The 21,711-nt window shown below is 46.0% G+C and overlaps 1 long non-coding RNA gene across 5 annotated transcripts in view; it reads right to left on the bottom strand.

Moving 5' to 3' along the window:
- LOC137207011 (uncharacterized) overlaps positions 1-19,706 on the bottom strand; it is a 195,752-nt gene extending 176,046 nt beyond the window's left edge. For 3 of the 5 annotated variants that reach the window (XR_010934908.1, XR_010934907.1, XR_010934911.1), the window contains exons 1-2: positions 19,511-19,706; positions 18,985-19,153 (exon numbers count right to left, since the gene is read on the bottom strand). This is a non-coding gene — a long non-coding RNA (uncharacterized lncRNA). Of the gene's footprint in view, positions 1-1,941; positions 3,507-12,812; positions 13,114-18,984; positions 19,154-19,510 lie in introns of those variants that run through there. The other 2 variants (XR_010934910.1, XR_010934909.1) reach the window with 2 other exon arrangements.
- Positions 19,707-21,711: the final 2,005 nt, after the last annotated feature.

The following is a 21,711-nucleotide window of genomic DNA, read 5'->3' as shown; positions in this document are numbered from 1 at the left end:
GGGGAGGGGGAAGGGTAAGCTATGACAAAGCGAGAGAGAGGCATGGACATATATACACTACCAAACGTAAGGTAGATAGCTAGTGGGAAGCAGCCACATAGCACAGGGAGATCAGCTCGGTGCTTTGTGACCGCCTGAAGGGGTGGGATAGGGAGGGTGGGAGGGAGGGAGATGCAAGAGGGAAGAGATATGGGAACATATGTATATGTATAACTGATTCACTTTGTTATAAAGCAGAAACTAACACAACATTGTAAAGCAATTGTACTCCAATAAAGACGTAAAATAATAAAATAAAATAATTTTTTTTAAAAAAAGGAATTGGTAATTTGAATAGACCTGGAACTGCTAAGAAAAGTGAATTTATAATTTTAAAATTCCCCAAAAGAAGTCTCCAGGCTTAGATGGTTTCACTGGAGAATTTTATCAAGTATTTAAAGAAAAAGTAATAATAATTCTACACAATCTCTTCTAGAAAATAGAAGAGAGGGCACTTCCAATTCATTTTATGAAGCTAGTATTTCATTGACACCAATATCAGACAAAAACAGTACAACAGAAGAAAACTACAGATCATTATTACTCACGAATAGAGATGCAAAAACCCTTAATAAAGTATCAGCAGATAGAATTCAGCAATATATAAGAAAAAAGGACACACCTTGACCAAGCGTGGTTTATTCAAGTGACGCAAGGCTGATTCAATATTTGAAAATCAGTCAACATAATCTGTGTTAACAAGCTAACAAATAGAAATCACGTGGCCATATCAGTTGATAAAGAAAAGCATTTGACAAAATCCAACACTCACTCATGATTTGAAAAAAAACCCTCTGAGGATACTATAAATAAATGGGAATTTCCTCAACTTCATAAAGAGCATCTACAAAAAAACTATAACTAATACTATACCTAATGATTCAAGACCTAATACTTTCTCCCTAAGTTCTGGAAAAAGTCAAGGATGTCCACTCTCACCACTCTTATTCAACATAGTGCTAAAATTTCTAACAAGTGCAATTAAGCAAGAAAAGGAAATAAAATGCATATAGATCAAAAAGAAGAAATAAAACAGTCCCTATTTGCAGATGACATGATTATCTACACAGAAAATGCCAAGGAGTCTTTAAAAAAAGAAGAAGAAAGAAAAAGAAAAAACTCCTAAGCCAATAAGGAAGTTTAGCTAAGTTTGCAGGACACACGGTAAACATACAAAAATGTTTAGCATTTCTGTATACTAGTAATGAACACATAGACACTGAAATTTAAGATACTATACCATTTTCAATTGCCCTCTCCCCCTCAAAATGAAATACTTAAGTGTGAATATAATAACATACATACAGTATGGACTCTTATCCTGAAAACTACAAAATACTGATGAAAGAAATCAAAGAGGATGTAAATAAAAGGAGAGAAATACCATTTTCACAGATTGGAAGAACTCAACAAAGAAATGATATCAGTTCATCCCAATTTGATATTCAGTTTTAACACAATTCTTATCAAAATCACAGAAAGAGTTTTTGTAGATGTAGACAAGATTATGCTAAAATTTAAATGGCAAGACAAAGAACCAGAATAATTAAAACAATTTTGAAAAGGAAGAATGAAGTGGGAGGAATAAGTCTACCTAATTTCAAGCCTTATTATATAACTACAGAAATCAAGATCATTGACAGTAATAGAGGAAAGACAGCACAATGCATAAAAAGAAAAAAGTGATACATTGAACATCATAAAAATTAAAAAACCTTTTCTCTGTGAAAGACTCTGTAAACAATGAAAAGACAAGCTACAGATTGGGAGAAAACATTTGCAAACCACATATGCAACAAAGGACTAGTATCTAAAATATGTAGGGTTTCCCTGGTGGCGCAGTGGTTGAGAGTCTGCCTGCTGATGCAGGGGACACAGGTTCGTGCCCCGGTCTGGGAAGATCACACATGCCACGGAGCGGCTGGGCCCGTGAGCCATGGCCGCCGAGCCTGCACGTCCGGAGCCTGTGCTCCGCAACGGGAGAGGCCACAACAGTGAGAGGCCCGCGTACCGAAAAATAAAAAACAAAAAAAACCTAAAATATGTAAAGGATTATCAAATCCAATAATAAGAAAACAAACAATCTAATTAGAAAAAGGGCAAAAGAGATAAACAAAAATTCCACCGAAGAGGATATACAGATGGCAAATAAGCACATGAAAAGATGTTCCAACATCATTAGCCATTAGGGAAATGCAAATTAAAATTACAAGACTACATACCTGTCTGAATGGCTAAAATAGAAATTAGTGACAAAACTAAATACTGGTGAGGATGTGGAGAATTTGGATCACTCATACCTGTGGGTGAAAATGTAAAATGGTACAGCCACTCTGGGAAACAGTCTGACAATTACTTATAAAAATACACATGTGACTACCAGATGACCCAGCAGTTATACTCCTGGGCATTTATTCTAGAGAAATGGAAATGTGTGTTCCCACAAAACCCTGTATACAAATGTTCATAGCAGCTTTATTCATAATAGTGATACATTCCAGATGTCTTTCAATTGGTGAATGGATAAACAAACTGTGGTACATCCATACAGTGGAATACTACTCAGCAGCAAAAGGAATAAACTATTGATACATGTAACAACTTGGATGAATCTCCAAAGTGTTACGTTAAGTGAAAAAAAAAATCTCAAAAGTTACATACTGTGTGATTCCATTTACATAACATTCTTGAAATGATAAAATTATAGAACTAAAGAACAGCTTAGTGGTAGCCAGAGAAAGGGCAATACAAGAGATCCTTGTGGTGATGGAAATGTTCTGTATCTGGACCATAGCAATGTCAGTGTTCTGGTTGTGATTTGTACTGTGGTTAAGGAAGTCATTGCCATTGGAGGAACCTGGGAAAGGGATATACATGGGCCCTCTTTGTACTATTTCTTACACCTGCATGTGAATCTACAATTATCTCAAAATAAAAAGTTAAGTTATTGTTCTTAACCACGAGAAAAAAAGCCCCTCTAAACTCCCCTACCTCACCCTAGTTCTGGCCCTAGTCTTAAACCTAGACTCAGTTTAAGGCTTTTCCTCACAATTTTGGCAAATTGACCATTAGAAGGATGACTAATTTGGGGCAAATTGTCTTTGATGACTTGGCTTTGGATGAACTAACCTACACTCCAGTTACTCAGGGTTAGGAAGAAAGAGGCTGAGGGTGTAAATTAGGACTGGATAATACCAGTCTTCAGAGCCACTTTAAGGAATCTGGACACTGTCCTTGGGACAATGAGGGGTGTATTAGTCAGCTCATAATACCAAAACAAAGTGCCACGGACTGAGTGGCTTAAACAACAGAAATTTATGTTCTCACCGTTCTTGAGGCTTAGAAGTGTGATATCAAGGTATCAGCAGAGTTGGTTTCATCTGAGGCCTCTCCCTTTGGTTTGTAGATGGTCCTCTTCTTGTATCCTCACATGGTCCTTCCTCTGTGTATCTGTGTCCTAATCTCTTCTGATTGAAGACAGCAGTCGTGTTGGATTAGGGCCCACTCCCAATGACCTCATGTTAACTTTACCTCTTTAAAGATGGTATCCCCAAGTACAGTCACATTCTGAGCTACTGGGGATTAGGATCTCAACACATGCATTTGGGGGGAGGGGATGTAATTCAGCACATAACAAGGAGTTATTAAACGACTGAAACACGGGGTTAGTGAGGTGATTCATATTTGTGTTATTTGTCTTGTCCTCTGGCTTCAGTGTGGAAAACTGATAGAAGGTAAGAAGGGAGGTGAGAAGACTGATAAGGAGGCTGTCACCATCGTCCAGATAAAAGAAGATGGGGGTCTGCACTGAGGCAGATGCACTGAAGTGGAGAGAAATTTACAAATCCAAGGTGTCATAGTCAGGGCTGCCCTAAAAGCAGACTACAGACATGGACTTGGATACAGGTAGTTTATCTGGGAGATGATCTCAGGAAGCACCATGAGGAAGGTGGGAAAGGGAGGCAAGAAAAGGAGATGAACCTATAAAGGGTATGCCAAGGAGCAAATTCCCCCTGTGGGCACCTGGAGCTCAGTCTCACTGGGAACCATCTGAAGAACCAAGTAAACTGCCCACTGGAGACAGAACTGGCCCCCTGGAGGACAGGGAGCCTGAGTAATTTATCCACCAACTCTCATCCCCCATTGGTTGGAGACGGCCCCCAGAGGTCCGCACACATCTGAGTAGTATATACACACAGCCGAGTGACCTTTGGAGGCTGTGAAGCACTGTCGTCTAATAGAACTTTCTGCAATAAGGGAAACGTTCTACATTGATGCTGTCAAATATGGTAGCCACTAGCCAGCCACACATGACCACTCAGCACGTGAAGTGCAGCTGGTGTGACTGAGAAACTGAATTTTTCATTTTACTTAATTTTAATGAACTTAAATTTATATAGTCATATGTGGGAGTGGCCATCTTATTGCCCAGCACAGCTTTGGAGAACGCAGAGACCTCACAGAACACAGGACCTGGGGCAGGAGCAGGGAACTGTCCACCACAGCAGTTCTGAATCAGGCTGGCTGAGTGGGTCCGACAAAGAGAGGGAGAATCAACAGGACTTGGTATTTAGTTGGATATGGAGTTGGGGGCTGTGCTGGTGGCTCCAAGCAGGGTGTGCTACAATTGGCCAAAGGCTGTGCAGGTGGTGTTTCCAGGGGCTGAGCTAACCAGTGCCATGGGGCACACTTTGGACCCTTACTATGTCTGCTGCTAGAAAGGGTCCAGAGGATCAAATAATGGTTCCCTCACTGCTCTTCCGAACAGGACTAAGCCTCCCTTACAAAGGACAGGGCAGTCAATCCTGAAGGAGGCAGTTTAAGGGGAGAAATATTAGTGTATTTGGGGTCTCTTGTGAATATTTTGTGGTGTTCTAAAAATGAACATAATTAAAAGCAGCATTTCTTTCAGAAAATCAAAACAAGGTCCCCACCTAAAGAAAGTGATGTGGGTAGATGCGCGTTGGTAACAGACTTGGCAGTGCTCTTGCAGTGCCTACGTGCTGACACGCTATAATTTTTTCTTGATGGTTAGACATACTCTGTTGTTATTCAATCTGACTCCTCTGAGACTGTTGCCAATAGTCCAATTAAATAGTTAGCTAAATATATTAGTGCACATTGCCGTGTATTTGGCCCTAACGAGGTTTACAGGAAATGCATTTCCCAGGCCGCAAGGGCTCCAGAGGTGGGAATTGCTGATGGCTCTGCTCTCCTTGGCCATCGTCGCTGGCCCCAGGCCAGCCATCCCTGAGAAAGAGCCTCTGATAAACCAAGATGACAGAGCTAGAGCAAGGAGTTGGGGAGCGGCCCTTGGTTTCCTGAAGAGAAATAATCAGTCTTGGGCCTGCTCCAGCTGCCATAACAAAATACCACGGACTGGGTAGCTTAAACACAAAAATGCATTTTCTCACAGTTCTAGAGGGTAGAAGTCCAAGATCAAGGTATCAGAAATTTTGGTTTCTGTCTTCCTGGCTTGTAGATGGCCACCTTCTTCCTTAGCACGCACAGAAAAGGGAGATAGAACTCTAATGTCCCTTCCTCTTCTTATAAGGACGTCAGTCCCATGGGATTAGGGCCTCACCCTTATGAACTCATTTAATTTAGTTATCTCCTTCAAGGCCCTATCTCCAAATACAGTCACATTGGGTGTTAGGGTTTCAACATATGAATTGGGTATGGGGCACAATTCAGTCCATAAAAGGGTGGTTGAAGACACCAGTTAGAACAAGCAGAAAGCAAACTGGATCTTGGTCACCTCTGCTTAGAAGGATGCATCCTGACAGAAACATCCCATGCTCACACAACCAATGTTTACTGAGCACCTACTATATATCAGACATCGAGTTGGTGCTGCAGCTACTGTGGTGAGCAAGAGGGGCTTACTTCTCTTGGAATCTAGTAGGTCCAAGAGAAAGTGCAGGACACCATGAGAACACACACATCAGAGCATCCCTAGTCCTGACCTGGACAGCCCTAGCAGGCTTCTCCAAGGAAGCAACATTTAAGCTGAGACCCAGTAAATGATTATGGATCAGTTTTCCAGGTGAAGGAAGTGGGAATGGCAGTGGAGTGCTGTTCCTGACAGTGGGGACAAAACCTATGCAATGATCTTGAGGTAAGAGAGCACAGCTCATTAGAAGAACAGAGAAGTCAGGGTGTCTAGAGCAAAACCCTTCCTTCCCAGCCCACGACAGCACCAGGGCATCATGGGTACCCACCCTCATGGGTCGGATGCTGGATGTTGCTAAGTTGTTCACTGGCCAAGATTCAGGCTTTACTTTCTAAAGTTCTCTCTGGCCCTGAGAGGCTAAGACAGTTAGGGTGAGTGGTGTCCTCTCATATCAGCAAAGTTGGTGGAATCATCCCAAACAGACCCTTGCTAGCCTGAACCTGGGGAAGTGGCCTCTTGAAGCCCATAGTGACTCCCAAAACACCATCTGTGAGAGGCCAGATGTGGCCAGGTAGTTGGCTTTTATAAAGCCAGGTAAGAGGCAGCACTTTGACCTGACCACATCTTCGGTGGCATCCCAGAAAGCCAGGACACAGCCCCCAAGTCAGGGAGTTCCTATATAGTACAGTGAATGGGAACTGGGGCCCTAGAGTCAGAAGGACCAGAATTTGAGTCCTACTTCTGCCTCATCTGGCAAGGTGACCTCGGGAAAGTTGCTCACCTCTCTGAGTCTCAGTTTCCCCATCTGAAAAATGAGAATTTATTCCACAAATATCGACTGGCTGCCTACTGTGTGGCAGATGCTGTGCTGGGTGTCTGTGATACAATGGTAAACCCAATAGACACAGGTCGCTTTTGGTCTAGCAGGGGAGCAGACAATCAACCCACAGATGAGGATAACATGTGACCGGAACAATAATGGAAACCCACAGGGTGAGAGGATGAAGACAACAGGAATGAGGAGGAGGGGCATCCATTCATACAAGGTGTCAGAGAAGGCTTCTCGGAGGAGGTGACATGTGAGCCAAGACCAGAAGATGAGCAACAGTCCCTAACCCCCAGAGCGGGTGTAAGAACTAAATGAAACACTGTCCACAAAGTGCCAAGCATGGTGCCTGCACATAGGCAGAGCTCAAAAAAATACTGACTTTATCATCAGCCACTAAACCATAGCTCCTTTGTTTGCCAGAATACAACACAGACAGAGTTGACTGAATTAACAAGCTTCTTTTTTTCTTATGCTATCGTGTTGCTGGCAAAGTCTTTATCTGGCCTTCATTTCTGAAGGACAGTTTGCCAAGGGTTAAACTTATAGCCAACAATAACGTCTTGTACACTTAAAATTTGTTAAGAGGATAGATCTCACTTTAAGTGTTCTTATCACAATAAAATAAAATTTCAAAGAGTTTACCAAATTAATACATTTATAATAGTAATGGTACTAGTAGTAGGAAGAAGAAGAATTGCTAGCAGTTCTAAGAGTAGTAGTATTAACAGTGGTAGTAATAACAGTAGGAATATCAGCAACTCCTGCTACCGCCGACCCTTTCAACAGGGGCGCCATGTTGCAAGGGTAGGAATGTGAGATTTCAAGTCAGTCAAAGCCACACTTGAATAGTCCTGGCCCCACTACGTGGTTACTGTGAAGCACTGAAACTCACTTCCCTAAGCCTCAGTTTCCTCCTCTATATATGGTAGGGATAACAGAGTGCATCTCTCAGGGCAGCTGTAGGGACTGGGGAGGTGTATGTATGGTGACTCAGACAGAGTAGGCCCACAATACGTGGTGATTCTCCACATGCCAAGCACGTCCTGCCCAGTAACTGAACTCTAGGCATCTGACACTCAACCACCATCCTTAGGGAGAGATGGGGAAGCCAGCTGGGCATGTGTGGGTCAGGCCTTGCAGCTGCCAGCAACTTATGCTCACCAGGCAGCCACTGCTAATCTGGGTTGGGGTAGCTCACTTCGCTAAACGCTCTCAGACTTATCTGGTCCGGGAACTAGACCCCTTGGGAAATTGCTAGATTGAACTAAACTAAGTAAAAGTTTTCCACAGGACTGGAATTCCAGTGGGCAGAGAAATGTTTTCTGACACATTTAACTGTCAAAATAATGCATATCTATCAATCAACAAGAAAAAGCAAAACTATAAAATAGAACACTGACAGGGACCTACTACATAGCCCAGGAACTATACTCAATATTATATAATAACCTATAAGGGAAAAGAATCTGAAAAAGAATATATATATATATATATAATATACGTATGTATGTATAACTGAATCACTGTGCTGTACACCTGAAACTTACACGATATTGTAAATCAACTATACTTCAATTAAAAATGTTTTTAAAAATCCATTGACACGGCTTCCCTGGTGGCGCAGTGGTTGAGAGTCCGCCTGCCGATGCAGGGGACGCGGGTTCGTGCCCCGGTCCGGGAAGATCCCACATGCCGCGGAGCGGCCGGGCCCGTGAGCCATGGCCGCTGAGCCTGCGCGTCCGGAGACTGTGCTCCGCAACGGGAGAGGCCACAGCAGTGAGAAGCCCGCGTACTGCAAAAAAAAAAAAAAAAAAAAAAAAAAAAATCCATTGACAAGTAAAAAAAAAAGAGAGAGAGAAAAAAGAAAAACAACCCAAAATGGCCAAAGTCTATAAATAGGCAACTCACACATAACAGAGACTTTGGACCAACTAACACACAAAAAGATCCTCGGCCCAGCAAGGATCTGTGGAGGTTAAAGAGAAGCCCTTTCAGACCTATCAAAGGGACAAAAAACTAGATCAAAAGTGGCCAGGGTTGGTGACAGTGTAGGGAAATGGGTACTTTCACGTACTGCTGCTAGAAGTGAAAAATGGTAGCTTTGGGGAGGGCAATCTGACAGTGCCTGTTAAAATCTGAAATTAGGATATTATTTTAGCCACTGCTAAGTGAGTATCCTAGAGAAATACTCATATCCGGGCCCAAGGAGGCATAAAATAGGGATGGTCACCACAAGCATCATTTGTAAGAGCAAACAGTTGAAAACGGTGCAATGTCTATAGAGATAGGAATGACTAAATTAAAATAATACAATCATATAATGGAATATAATGAAGCAGATAAAAAGAGAGAGATCTAGACGAATGATCACAGACGATGTCCAAGACATAGTAAGTGAAATCAGAGTGTTATAGAATAATACATATAGTATAATCTCATTTGTATTGGAACAAACAGAAGAAAATAATGTATTCCTATAGGAATTTATGTGCATGTGTATGTGCACAGATACATAGAAGAAGGTTGAAAGAAAACACAGTTAAATGATAACAGTTGTTACTTCTGGGGAGAAAGGGGGATGGATTGAGGGGGACTTCAAGTGGAAGTTTAGTATTAGCCATATCTGAATTTTTTTCAAGAATGCATGCATGTAAGGGAAGATAGTTACAGCATACAAAACAAATCAACAAAGGATTGTTATTCAAAGTGTATTAAGAATTCTTATGAATTGGTAAGAAGACAAAACCCACTAAAAAAGTGGGGGAAAAAAGACATGAACAGGAATTCCCCAGAAGAGGAAACTCAAACAACTAATAATATAAAAATAAATAAATAAACTAAACCCAACCAAACAGAAACAAACACACAAACACGTAGATACATAGAACAGAGTAGCGGCTACCAGAGGCGAAGGGTCAGCAGGGCAGGGGAGGGGGGGGAGTGTGAAATGGGTAAAGGGGTTAGCTGTATGGTGACGGACGGAAACGAAACTTTCGATGGTGAGCACACTGTACTGTACAGGGAAGGAGAAATACAATGTTGTACATGTGAAACATATAATCTTATAAACTAATGTTACCTCAATAACTAATAATTTAAAAGATGCAAATCTGACACACAGAAAACTCTTGGTACAACCTAGTATCATTTCAACATTCAACAGATGTGTGTTGAGTGCTTACCATGTGCCAGTATAGAACAAGGTCATGGCGGGTGGGGGAGGGGACTGATAATGGGGGAAGAAAGACACATTAAGAAATACGGGAAAAAAAAAGAAAAAACAGAAAAGAAATAGGAAATTTACAGATTAGGCTCAGCTCTGAAAATTTTTTAAAAGAAGAACTAGAACAGGAATGGGGAGTTGGCTGCCTTTAGATAGCCTTGATCAGAAGAATGTCTGTGAGGACATGACATTCGAACCGAAGGATCCAGTCGTGTGCAGAGCTGAGGAGAGAGTGTTCTAGCCCAGGAAGTATCAGAAACAGAAAGGACAAGGCCCAGTGCAGTGTGAAGCCTGTGGAAGTTTCTCAGCAAAGTGAGACAGGATCTGAGCTGTGTTTTAAAAAAATCCCCTGGTCCAAACCCATGGGATGTACAACACAAAGAGTGAACCAAGAAGTGTAAACTGTGGACTCTGGGTGGTAATGATGTGTCCATGTAGGTTCATCAGTTGTAACAAATGTACCATGTGGTGGGCAATGTTGATAACAGGGCAGGCTGTGCATGGTGCGGGGTGGTCTTTGGGAAATCGCTGGACCTTCCACTCAATTTTGCTGTGAACCTAAAACTGCTCTAAAAACATAAAATCTTCATTAAAAAACTAAACTACTGGGGCTTCCCTGGTGGCGCAGTGGTTAAGAATCCGCCTGCCATTTCAGGGGACACAGGTTCGAGCCCTGGTCTGGGAAGATCCCACATGCCGCAGAGCAACAAAGCCCACACGCCACAACTACTGAGCCTGCATGCCTGGAGCCCGCGCTGTGCAACAAGAGAAGCCACCGCAAGGAGAAGCCACCGTAAGGAGAAGCCCGTGCACCGCAACAAAGAGTAGCCCTGCTTGCCGCAACTAGAGAAAGCCCAAGCGCAGCAACGAAGACCCAACAAAAGCCAAATAAATTAATTAATTAAAAAAAAAACTAAACTACTGAATTGAAAACAAAATAATAGAAGTTGCAAATCATAAAAGCGCAAATTAAAACCACAACGAGATTTCAATTCCCACCAAACAGATGGGCAAAATTGTTAAGACATTCACGGGCATCCCTGGTGGCGCAGTGGTTGAGAGTCCGCCTGCCGATGCAGGGGACACGGGTTCGTGCCCCGGTCCGGGAAGATCCCACATGCCGCAGAGCAGCTGGGCCCGTGAGCCATGGCCACTGAGCCTGCGCGTCCGGAGCCTGTGCTCCGCAACAGGAGAAGCCACAACAGTGAGAGGCCCGCGTACCGCAAAAAAACAAACAAACAAAAAATAACGTTCGCAAATGCTAGCAGGGATGTGGAATCACAGGAATCCTCAGACACACGTGGTGAGGTGTTTGGTATAACCACTTTTGAAAACAGGTTGGATTTACCTCCCAAGTTTTACATAAGAAAATCCCTGACCCAGCAGTCATACTCCTGGGCACATACCTAGATAAACCCTTCAACAAGTGTGCCAGGAGACATAAATAGGAATGTCCCGCCAAACTAGTCCCCCCAAACGAAACAATTCATCCATCACCAACAGAATGGATACATGGTCTGCAGTCATTCACACAACAGTATACCAGACAGCAGTAAAAATGAATTAAACCTTAGCACAAAATTCAAGATGGCGCTAATTTTTGGAAAGGGAGGGAAATTGTCACTGGGGAAAAGCACCTAGGAGGTTCTGAGGTACTGAGAAATGTTCTACTTCTCAACCTGGGTCTTTATTTTACAGTTACTTTTTAAACTCTGTGTGTGCTTTATATACTATTTTTTTATTCTTTTTTAAATTTTTATTCTATATTGGAGTATAGTTGATTTACAATGTTGTGTTAGTTTCAGGTGTACAGCAAAGTGATCCAGTTATATACATATCCATTTATCTATTCTTTTTCAGATTCTTTTCCCTTATAGGTTATTACAGAGTGTTGAGTAGAGTTCCTTGTGCTATACAGTAGGTCCTTGTTGATTATCTATTTTATATTTTATATAGTAGAGTTATACACTATTTTAATGTGTGTAATTGAAAATAAGAAAAAGTCATGAAGGAAAGAAGAAGAGAGATGACTCAGCCCAGTGGCACATCTGTTTCCCTCCACCCAGGAGAGACCACGAACTTACTTCTGGATCCACATAGAAAAGTGCTCAGGTTGGCTGAAACACCCCAAGAGCCAGCATGGTGATGACAGCGGAACAAGCACAGGACAGGCCCATGAGGACCCTAAGGCCAGTCTGCACCTTCCAGTCTCTTTCTCTGCTAAAGCCGTGGCCATTGTGGGTTTAGAGTAAAAAAGGAAGCCCACTTTCTTCCCCAAGTCATTGCTCTAGAAAGGCCTTCAGCCATATCTGATCCAACCTCTTTGCCTCACAAAGACCCGAGAGAGGGGGTCACCAAATCAACATAGCCATTCAGTCTAGATCAGTGGTTCTCAACCTCCCTGCCCTCACCATGACCCCCAGGGCAAATGACGTCCACAGGAGTATCCTGTCAGGGATATATCCAGCCTGTGATCAGAGCATAGACAAGACAGACTCTGGGTTAGGTGCAACGCCCCCAGGGAAACTTAAAGTCAGGAATGGGTCCATGTCCCCTGACAGACCCCATCTCATTCACAGAACTGGCACAGTTCCTGACACAGAGCTGAAGCTCAATAAATATTTGTTGACTTAATTTTTACTCCATCTAATTTATTTCAACTAAACTCCCTGTGCCTTTAAACTGAAGAAGAGAAAAGGAAATGCTTAAATCCACAGGGAGGTGTGGAAAGCATACCAGGGTTCTGGAAAGTGCAGGTACCATGTTTGAAATCAGAAAGCAGAGCTGAGAGGCAGCCACAGGCCACCTGGAAGCTACTCACCTTTGGGAAGTCACTTCTCTGTGGAACCTCTACTCTTCCTTACACGGCTGCCGTGACCTCCTCTCTCCACTACCTGGCTTCCTCTCTGACTCAGGGGTCCAAAATGGCTGCTCCAACCCGGAATCCACTTTGCATTCAAGTTCAACTGCCACTACCAACTGGGAATTCCCCTCTGAGTCTTGTTCAAATTCCAGGAGAGAATCCGATTGGCCAAGCCCATCCAGGCCACACAAGTGATAGGTGGTAAGCCAACCTATAGTCTGGCTGTCCTCAGGTCACATGGCCACTGCTGGTCCGATCAGCCATGACTGGGAAGAGAAAGGGTAGAGTCACTTATTATAGATGACGGCAGTTTAAGGTGACCCAGGGCTGTGAGGAGGGAAGTTTCTTGCAGAAGGCGGATGGATGCAGGAGAAAATTAGCATCTCTAGTCCTTTTAACCTGTGGTTCCTGAGGTCTGAAACGTTATCCTTCAGGGAACCTGCCTCCTGGGATCTGAGCGAGAGGGTCAGGGATATAGTGGTTGGCATGAGTGTCTTTTAGATTATTTATCTCAAGCTGGAAAAACGAATATGACAAGGATTAAGAGTATAGGCTGGGGCTTCCCTGATGGCACAGTGGTTGAGAGTCCGCCTGCCGATGCAGGGGACACGGCTTCGTGCCCCGGTCTGGGAGGATCCCACATGCCGCGGAGCAGCTGGGCCCGTGAGCCATGGCCGCTGAGCCTGCGCTTCTGGAGCCTGTGCTCCGCAACGGGAGAGGCCACAACAGTGAGAGGCCCGCGCACCAAAAAAAAAAAAAAAAAGTATAGGCTGTAGAGTCAGACAGATAGTGATCTAATCCTGGATCTGCCACTTACTCTCTGTGTGTACTTCGGCAAGTTACCAAATGTCTCTGAGCTTTTGTTTTCTCAGCTGCGTAAAGTAATACTAGAACCTACTTCACAGGGTTGTGAGGATTAAAGGTGACAGAACATGATGCAAAGTGTTAGCACAGTTCCTAGAGCAAAGTAGACGCTCAATAAATGTCAGCTTGTTCTTCTGAATGGAAAGCCCTCATCCAGACACGTGGACAGACACCTGGCCACGTCACTTGAGCACCTGGATGCAGGTGTGCTTCAAGTCATTACCCTGGACTTTTTGGATAAATAAGCAAATAAACTCCCTTTTGTTTGCACAGTCCTGTTTTAACTGGTTCTGTATCACTTGCAGCCAAAAAAATGTCCTGACAAAAACACTGTAAAAAATTACTCTCACTCACTTGCTTTCTGACCAGCTTTCTTTCACAGAGAAAGAAAGCAGTGGATTCACAGCCAGTCACTGAGGACTGCATATAGCCCAGAGGCTGTCTTACCTGTGCTTCAGATCATAGGCTAGGTGTGCCTATAACAAGATACTCCTGTGGATGTCATTTGCCCTGTGGGTCATGGCAGGGGGGCAGGGAGGTTGACAACCATTGGTCTAGACTGAACAGCTGTGTTGATGACACATGAAGGTCCAGCAACCCCAACCCACCTCCTGCCAGCCCAGCCACAGCACAGCCTCTGAGGGTGTGTCTGAAGTACGGGGGTCTCCACACACCCTCTACCTCCACACACACACACACACACACACACACACACACACACACACACACACGCACACTCGCCTTTCCCGGGCATTTCTGACAATGCCAGTCAATGGGCAGAGACTAGGGTCCTGGCTCAAGTGGTCTGGACTCCCTGGGGTAAGAAGCGCTTCATTCTTCCAAAGACTCATTCTATCATTCACTTAAATACCCATTCTTCTCATGCACACTTCCTCTGTGCCAGGCTCTGTGCTGGGCGTGGGGGTGGAGGAAGTGCACAGAATGAATGACCACCATCCCGTGGAAAGAGCTCCCAGACCAGCAGGACTCTCAGCCATGGATGTAAGTGGTACTGCGGATGGGATAGGTACCAGAGGAGAAGAACAGACATGGTTCTGCGTTTCCAGAAGCAAATGCCAGGACACACAGTCTCACAAATACAGTCTCACCCACGGGGACATGATCAGGGATGTGGAGACTTTGAGGGATGGAGTACAGCCGGTGATGAGAGTGGTTACAGACAAGGGCATGGCTAGAAAGGGGGACAAGGTCAGGCATGGGAATGTGGTCAATGGGAAGGTTCCCATGATTGTTCAGAGATGTTCAGTTTCTCTGCTTTATGTTATGTGGTAGGATTGCACTTCCTTTGACATTGGCTGTGGCTGTGTGACTTGCTTTGGCCATGATATGTCAGTGGGAGGGATATATGTCACTTGTGAATGGGCAACTTGGGACACCCCAGATGGTGGAGGCTCTGTCCACCAGGGTCCCGAGTGAGGAGAAACCCATGAGGGACACGAAGCATGAGGGAGGACGAAACCTCTGTGACTCGGAGCCACTGAGATGGAGATGGGAGATGTTTGTTACTGTAGCAGTACACAGTCTGCCCTGACTGATGTGGTCAGGGTAGGGCGATGAGGGCAGTGACAGCACTGAGCAGGGATGGGGGAGGGGAGGGACTGGGACCAGTAGATCCTGCCCCTCTTCTTTTCACCCTCCAGAGGAGTCTGGCCCCACAGACAGGGTTGCTCTCTGAGCACAGCCAGCTGTCTTTGTCTTCCTTCCAGAAATTTCACTTGATTTCCCTGGAAGGGACCTGGAGAGCTCTCTCTCTTTCTCTTTATTTCATTCCGAGGATTCCTCATCCCCTCTGTGGAGCCTGCGTTTATCCTGAACTCTGTCAGCTCCGCTGAGCAGCCATAAATCAGGAGCTGTTGCAAAGAGAATCTGCAGAGAAGAAAGTCAAAGCCAGGTTCCTCGGGCAGAGAAGGGGCGTTGAGAACAGAGCCCCCAGGATGATGCCAGCTCCTCCAACCCTAGCCGGCTCTGCAGGGGGTCCAGACACTGCCCCCACCGCACACACACCCAGGCAGCTAATGGTGGTAGCAAATTCTGCCTCCTGTAACCAACGGGGACCATATTTCAACAAATCTAAGATGCCATTGACTGTACGGTGCACCTTTATGTACCACTAAGAAAGAAAGAACACGGCCAATTAAACCAAGACATACTGCTTTATTAGCACTTAGAATTTTTATTTTATATGTATCGAAAGGGCTCTCTTAGACGTATTTAAATGTAGATTTTTATCATATATCACTATGGTGCCTATAAAAAATGGAAAACGTGAGCCAAATAAATTGGTCAAGTTATCCTACAACATCTTTGCCTTCAGAATTTGACTTTTGTGAGTCTCTTTTCAACTCAGAGTCATTGATGTTTGTGTTTTTCACACAATATCATCTTCTGGGACATCAAGAGCTTAGGTGATGCACCATCTCTTAAAAGAGTGTTCCACCTTTGTCCCTGAGATTTGATCTCAAGCAGACATTCATTCTTCAAGTTTTGATGTTGCCACTTTTTAAAAAATCTTGCCACAAGTTTCCAGGCAATGAAACTTGCCTGGAAAGTGCATCACACTGCCATCAGGCTAACAATTGTGAAATGCCATTTCATAAGATGAAACCTGTTTTCATGGAGAGGAGAAAACACGTGTCTTTGAATCAGTGGAATCTGCACCCACCTTCCCTGATTCTGCTTCTAATGTAATAGACAAGAGTTTGGGGTCATAAAGGCATGGCTTCAACTCCCAGCCACTCTACGTCTTAGCTGTGTGATGTATACCTCATTTTACTGTGCTTCCCAGATATTGTGTTTTTTAACAAACTGAAGGTTTATGACAATCCTGAGTTGAGCAAGTCTATCAGCACCATTTTTCTAACAGCGGTTGCTCCCTTCATGTCTATGTCACATTCTGGTAATTCTCACACTATTTCTAACTTTTTCATTAGTATTATATTTGTATGGTGATCTGTGATCAGTGATCTTTGATGTTACTACTATGACTCACTGAAGGCTCAGATGATTGGTCAGCTTTTTTTAGCAAAAAAGTATTTTTAATTAAGGTATGTACATTTTTTAGACATAATGCTATTGCACACTTAGACTGCAGTATAGTGGAAACATCACTTGTATATGTACTGGGAAACAAAAAAATTTTGTGTGACTTTCTTTATTGCATATTCACTTTATTGAAGTGGTCTGGAATCAAACCTGCAATATCTTTGAGGTCTGCCTGTGTTAATCAGGGTAGGCTATGATCTGCTGCAGTAAAAAACAATCCCAAAATCTCAGTGGCTTAACACAATAAAGGGTTGTGTTCACACAAATCTACTCAAGGTCAGGACCACGTGTCAGGGCAACTGCCCTCCACATGCTAACTGCCTAGAACACGTGGTTCCATCACCTGGAGTGATGGGGGGGGTGGGAAGGGAGAGACTCCATAATTATCGAAGGACAGTTCCCTGCTTCAGCCAGGAAGTGACACCCATCACTTCCACCCACATGTCAATGGCCAGAACTAGTCCCATGACCCTGCCTAACGTAGGGGACTGGAAAATGTTCTTGTCTGTGTAGTCAGGAAGGAGAAAAGACCAGAATATTTGTGCCTGCAGTAAAGTCGAGCACAGTGATACTAGGCAATTTGCTAAATCTCTCTGAGCCTTTGTTTCATGTCAAAAGGAGGGTTATGAATGTGTCTATTCCTGTGGCGTGGGTGAAGGATGATGCATGAGACACACACACTGCGTCCTGCCTGATGCAGGGTAAGCACTCAGCGAATACCAGCTGCGATGTATCGAGACCTCCTGAAGTCACACAGAACACCCTTCCCACCTGGAAACGACTATGCTTGCCCCACATCAACCCCTGAGGCATCTCTTCTCTCAGGTGAAACAGTCCCAGCCCCACCCCATCCCACCCCCAAGTCCTTCTCATGATTTTCTCCCCAGAAGAGACCCTCAGAATCACTCATCACCCCTTCTTTACGTCTCTGCTATCTGACAGCCCTGGTGCCTCCAAACACTTGCTTTGTGACCCTTGCCAAGTGCACAGGCCTCTCTGGACCTCTGCTTCCTCGTCCATAAAATGAAGAACGGCAGCAGAGCTCCCCACCTCGAATGAGGGGAGGTAATGTCAGCAGGAACCTGGACCTGGAGTCTTGAGAACTCAGGGGCTCCCCCGCCCTTGTCTGGAGTCTTGAGAACTGCAGGAGCTCCCCCTAGTCTGATGGAAGGTCAGTCCTGCTCTAGCCCACGGGGAAGGAGGGGAGGATGTTAGCAGAGCTCTCCGTTTTTCCCAAGAAGGTGTGAAATCTGCCAGTTTTTAAATGTCAGCAACTACTTCTTAGGAAAACAATTAACCCTATGTATGCCAAACAACACATGTCAGTGGGGAGGGTTTGGCAAGCTTACAAGCTCTGGCTACACCTTACGTCTTTAAGAAGCTAGAGGTGGGACGTTTTCCCTTTTAATAAATATTCCTGGACCCAAAGATCTTATTATTCCCCCTCTCAGGAGAAGAACCACAGGGGGTACAGGGAGAGAGGTCAGATTTGCTGGTGACGGTGATGTGTCTGCTTATAGGACTTGATCAAAACCAAATTCAATCAGCAGAAACATCCATGAATAAACCTATACCAGTGCCCACTCCACGCCAGGTCTGGGACACTCAGAGAAGAATCAGATCCAGACCTCATCCGTGAGAAGCTCCCACACACAGGAGAAGACAGATAGAAACACAGGCCACTGAAACGGCAGATGTGGGGATGTGTGAGCCTGGGGTGTGTGGCTGGGAAGGGGGCATCAGCCCAGGTGCTAAGCTGTTTCCAGGTGCGGGGGTGGCGGCTGTGTATGCAAAGGCGAATGTGCCTTTGTTCCTTGAAGAAAGATGTGAATGTGCCTGTTCCTTGAAGAAAGAAGGAGCATTGCAGGGAGGCTGGAGCCTGGGGCTACGAGGGGAGTGGGAGGAAGGGAGACAGGTGACTGGGGGAGGGCAAGATAAGTCCCCGCCCCACCCAGCTCCCTGGGGGTTCACCTGGCACAGAGCCTGGCACTAGCAGGCATCAATCAAAAAGTCTTCCCAGTTGGTTTCCACCCTAGCAGCCCATTAGAATCGCCCACAGAGCTGTCAAAAATTACCAGGGTAGGGGCCCCACCAGAATTTCTGGAGAAGACCAGGTAATCGATTCAAAAGGTTCCCCAGGTGATTGTAATGAGCAGCCTAAGTGGAGAACGAGGGAACGGGAGGCGACGCTCCGAGAATCCAGCGCTCACCAGGTGCCAAACCTTGGGCAAGGCTCCTCTGTGGACCGTCACTCCATCCTCACAGCAGGCCCGTGAAGCTGGTGCTGGTGTCCTCGCTGCCCAGATACGGAAGGGGCGATGCAGAAACGTTGACAACTTGCCCAGACACGTTTGGCCAGAGGTGGAATTTGTAGTCCAACTGCAGAATCCAGAAGGAAGGAAGGAAGTGAGAAAGAAGAGAGGGAAGGAGGAAGTTGAAAAGATGGATGGATGGAGGAATGGATGGAGAGAACGAATGGACGGTGGGCGGGCGGTGAAAGAATGAGAGGGAAGAAGGAAGGGAGGAATGAACGGAAAAGGGAAGAAGGAAGGCCGGGAAGGGAGAGAGTGAAGAAAAGTAGTATGCAGGGGTTGAAGCAATGAAGGAAGAAAGAATGCGTCAATTAAGGAAGTACAGTCAGGCCCTCCGTATCCGCAGGTTCCGCATGCGCGGATTCAACCAACCACGGGTCAAATTTTGGTTGAACCAGGGGATACTGAGGGCCAGCTGTATTACCTCACTGCATACAAGGGACTCGAGTGAGCATCCGCAGATTTTGGTATCCGCGGAGGTCCTGGAAGCAATCCCCCGCGGAAACCCGCTAGGGTAACAGAAGCAGCCCGAAGTCTCAGGCCGGCGCCTTCCGCGGCCCCTGCAGCCCTGAGCCAACTCGGGTCACCGCCCCGCCGCCGCCTTTTGCATCCCTTCGCCCCTTCCGGGACGTGGTCTGCGTACGCGACGCCGATCGGGCGGCCGCGCATCCGCAGGGCCCTGCTGCACCCTAGCGGCGGCGCGGGGCGCTGCAGCGCGGGGCGGCGACGGAACGCCGCGAGGACCACCCTCCCCAGGGACCCTCCGAGCCGCCCGCGTTCCCTAGCAACTGGCCCTAAATGCTAAGTCCCTCGCTCCGGCAAGCCGGGCGCCGGCTGCAAACTTTAGCATCTCTAGGCCTGGCATCCGCTGGAGGGAAGAGAGAGAGAAGCGTCTCCCGTAGCTTTTTCCCGAAAAGGTTTTCTCTTCTCTCCTCCTGAAAAAGGATAATGAGGTGGGGGTGGGAGAAGGAAATGGTTTAAGTTTTAAACTGTGTCTGCCGCAGGCAACAATCCAGGAAAGGTTTTTCCCTGTTTTTAAAGAGTCACGTTTGAAGCATTGAGGGAAGCTCTTTGCTGCAGCCCAGCGGCCACTGCTAGACCTTGGAAAGTCTCTGCAGAGAACCTGCTGAGTTAGAGAGGGTCCCACGGAGGAACAGCACCGAGGCTTGGCGGTGGCCGAGGTCAGTGGAATCGCCAAGACTAGCCCAGAACCCTTGAAAGGCCGTGGCTAACGTTTACTGAGGGCTTCCTCTTTGCCAGGCATTTTTCATATGTGGGCTCATTTTAAACGCAGGGAGCCATGAGGTTGGTTTTATCCCCACTTCGCCGAGAGGAAACTGAGGCCCAGAGGAGTTAAGGGCCCAGAGCCAGTTAGTGGCAACACCCGGGTTTTAAGCCATGAAGTTCCACCCAGGGCTCACAGGCTTAAGGGCTCTACGGTAACTGCTAAAAATGGATGCTATCACCCCTCTCACCCAACAAATACACTGAGACCTCCAGAGGCTTATTCAAGGCCACTTGTGTACAGTCTGCTGCCCCTCCCACCCTCACACCCGAAATGTCCCCCTTGAACACCAGGAGCTAATCTCAGACAGCCCCCCGGGCTGGTGGAAGAGTGTTGGCAGCCGGCCTCCAAGGTGGCCCGAGGCTGTAGTCCCCGACAGCATCCCTGATGACACAAGCTGTGTGCAGGGGGCAAGGGAGCTCAGGGGCTGAGCCACAAACTCTTCCCCACCTGTCTCTTGCCTCCTCCACCGTGTCCAGAGGCAGAGAACTGACACATGAGGCTTCATTTCACCTAACGACTCGTTCATACAATCAGCTGATATTCATTGAGCATCTGCAGGTGCCAGGCCCAGTGCTGGACAGTGCGGGGGCGGGGGGGCAGCGGGGGGCGGGGTACTTTGTGATAAAGACAGGAAACAAACTAATCAACCAAGGAATGCACGAGATGATTTTGGATGCTAAGTGCTGAGAAATGAATGAAACAAGTGATGCACTAGGAAGAGGCTGGGGGAGAGGGGAGCGGAACACTGCTATCAGTACCCTTGTTTGAATCCAGCTTTGCAGTTGCACCTCTTGGATTCTGAGGTGCATGCCTCTGTCTGCACCTGTCCCCCTCACCACGTGATGGCTTGAAGGCAGAGCCTGTCCTCCCATCCCTGTGCCCCTACCCCAGGGCTGGGTGCCGGGCAGCACCTCAGGGAAGGGAGCAGAGCTGATCTGGTACTTGCTGAGTGAGGGAGCCCAGAGATGGCTGAAGAGTTTACCTCATGGCATTGAACTTGACACTAGTTTTGGGAAGAGAGATCCCAGTGACAGTCAGTGTTCTGAGCCCTTGCTCTGCTCAGTCATTTGCATGCCTCATCCCCATCAATCCTTGCAATAGCCTTTCAGATAGATACCATTACTAATCCCATTTTACAGATGTGGAAACTGAGGTCACATCTCTAAAGAAGGAGAGCCAAGATTTGAATGAAGACAGCCTGGGTTCAATACCATGATTCTAACCACTGCACCCTACATTCTGCCACCCAGCAGGCCTTACACTCAGTGGGAAATGTCTTGGAGGTGGAGGTGTTACCTTGAGCGAGTCACTTCCCCTCTCTGAGCCTCCGTTTCCTC

This window comes from Pseudorca crassidens, chromosome 15 (genome assembly GCF_039906515.1).
Source record: "Pseudorca crassidens isolate mPseCra1 chromosome 15, mPseCra1.hap1, whole genome shotgun sequence".
NCBI classification, from domain to species: domain Eukaryota; kingdom Metazoa; phylum Chordata; class Mammalia; order Artiodactyla; family Delphinidae; genus Pseudorca; species Pseudorca crassidens.
Note: the sequence above shows the minus strand (reverse complement) of the source record. Positions and strands in the feature narration are given on the sequence as shown.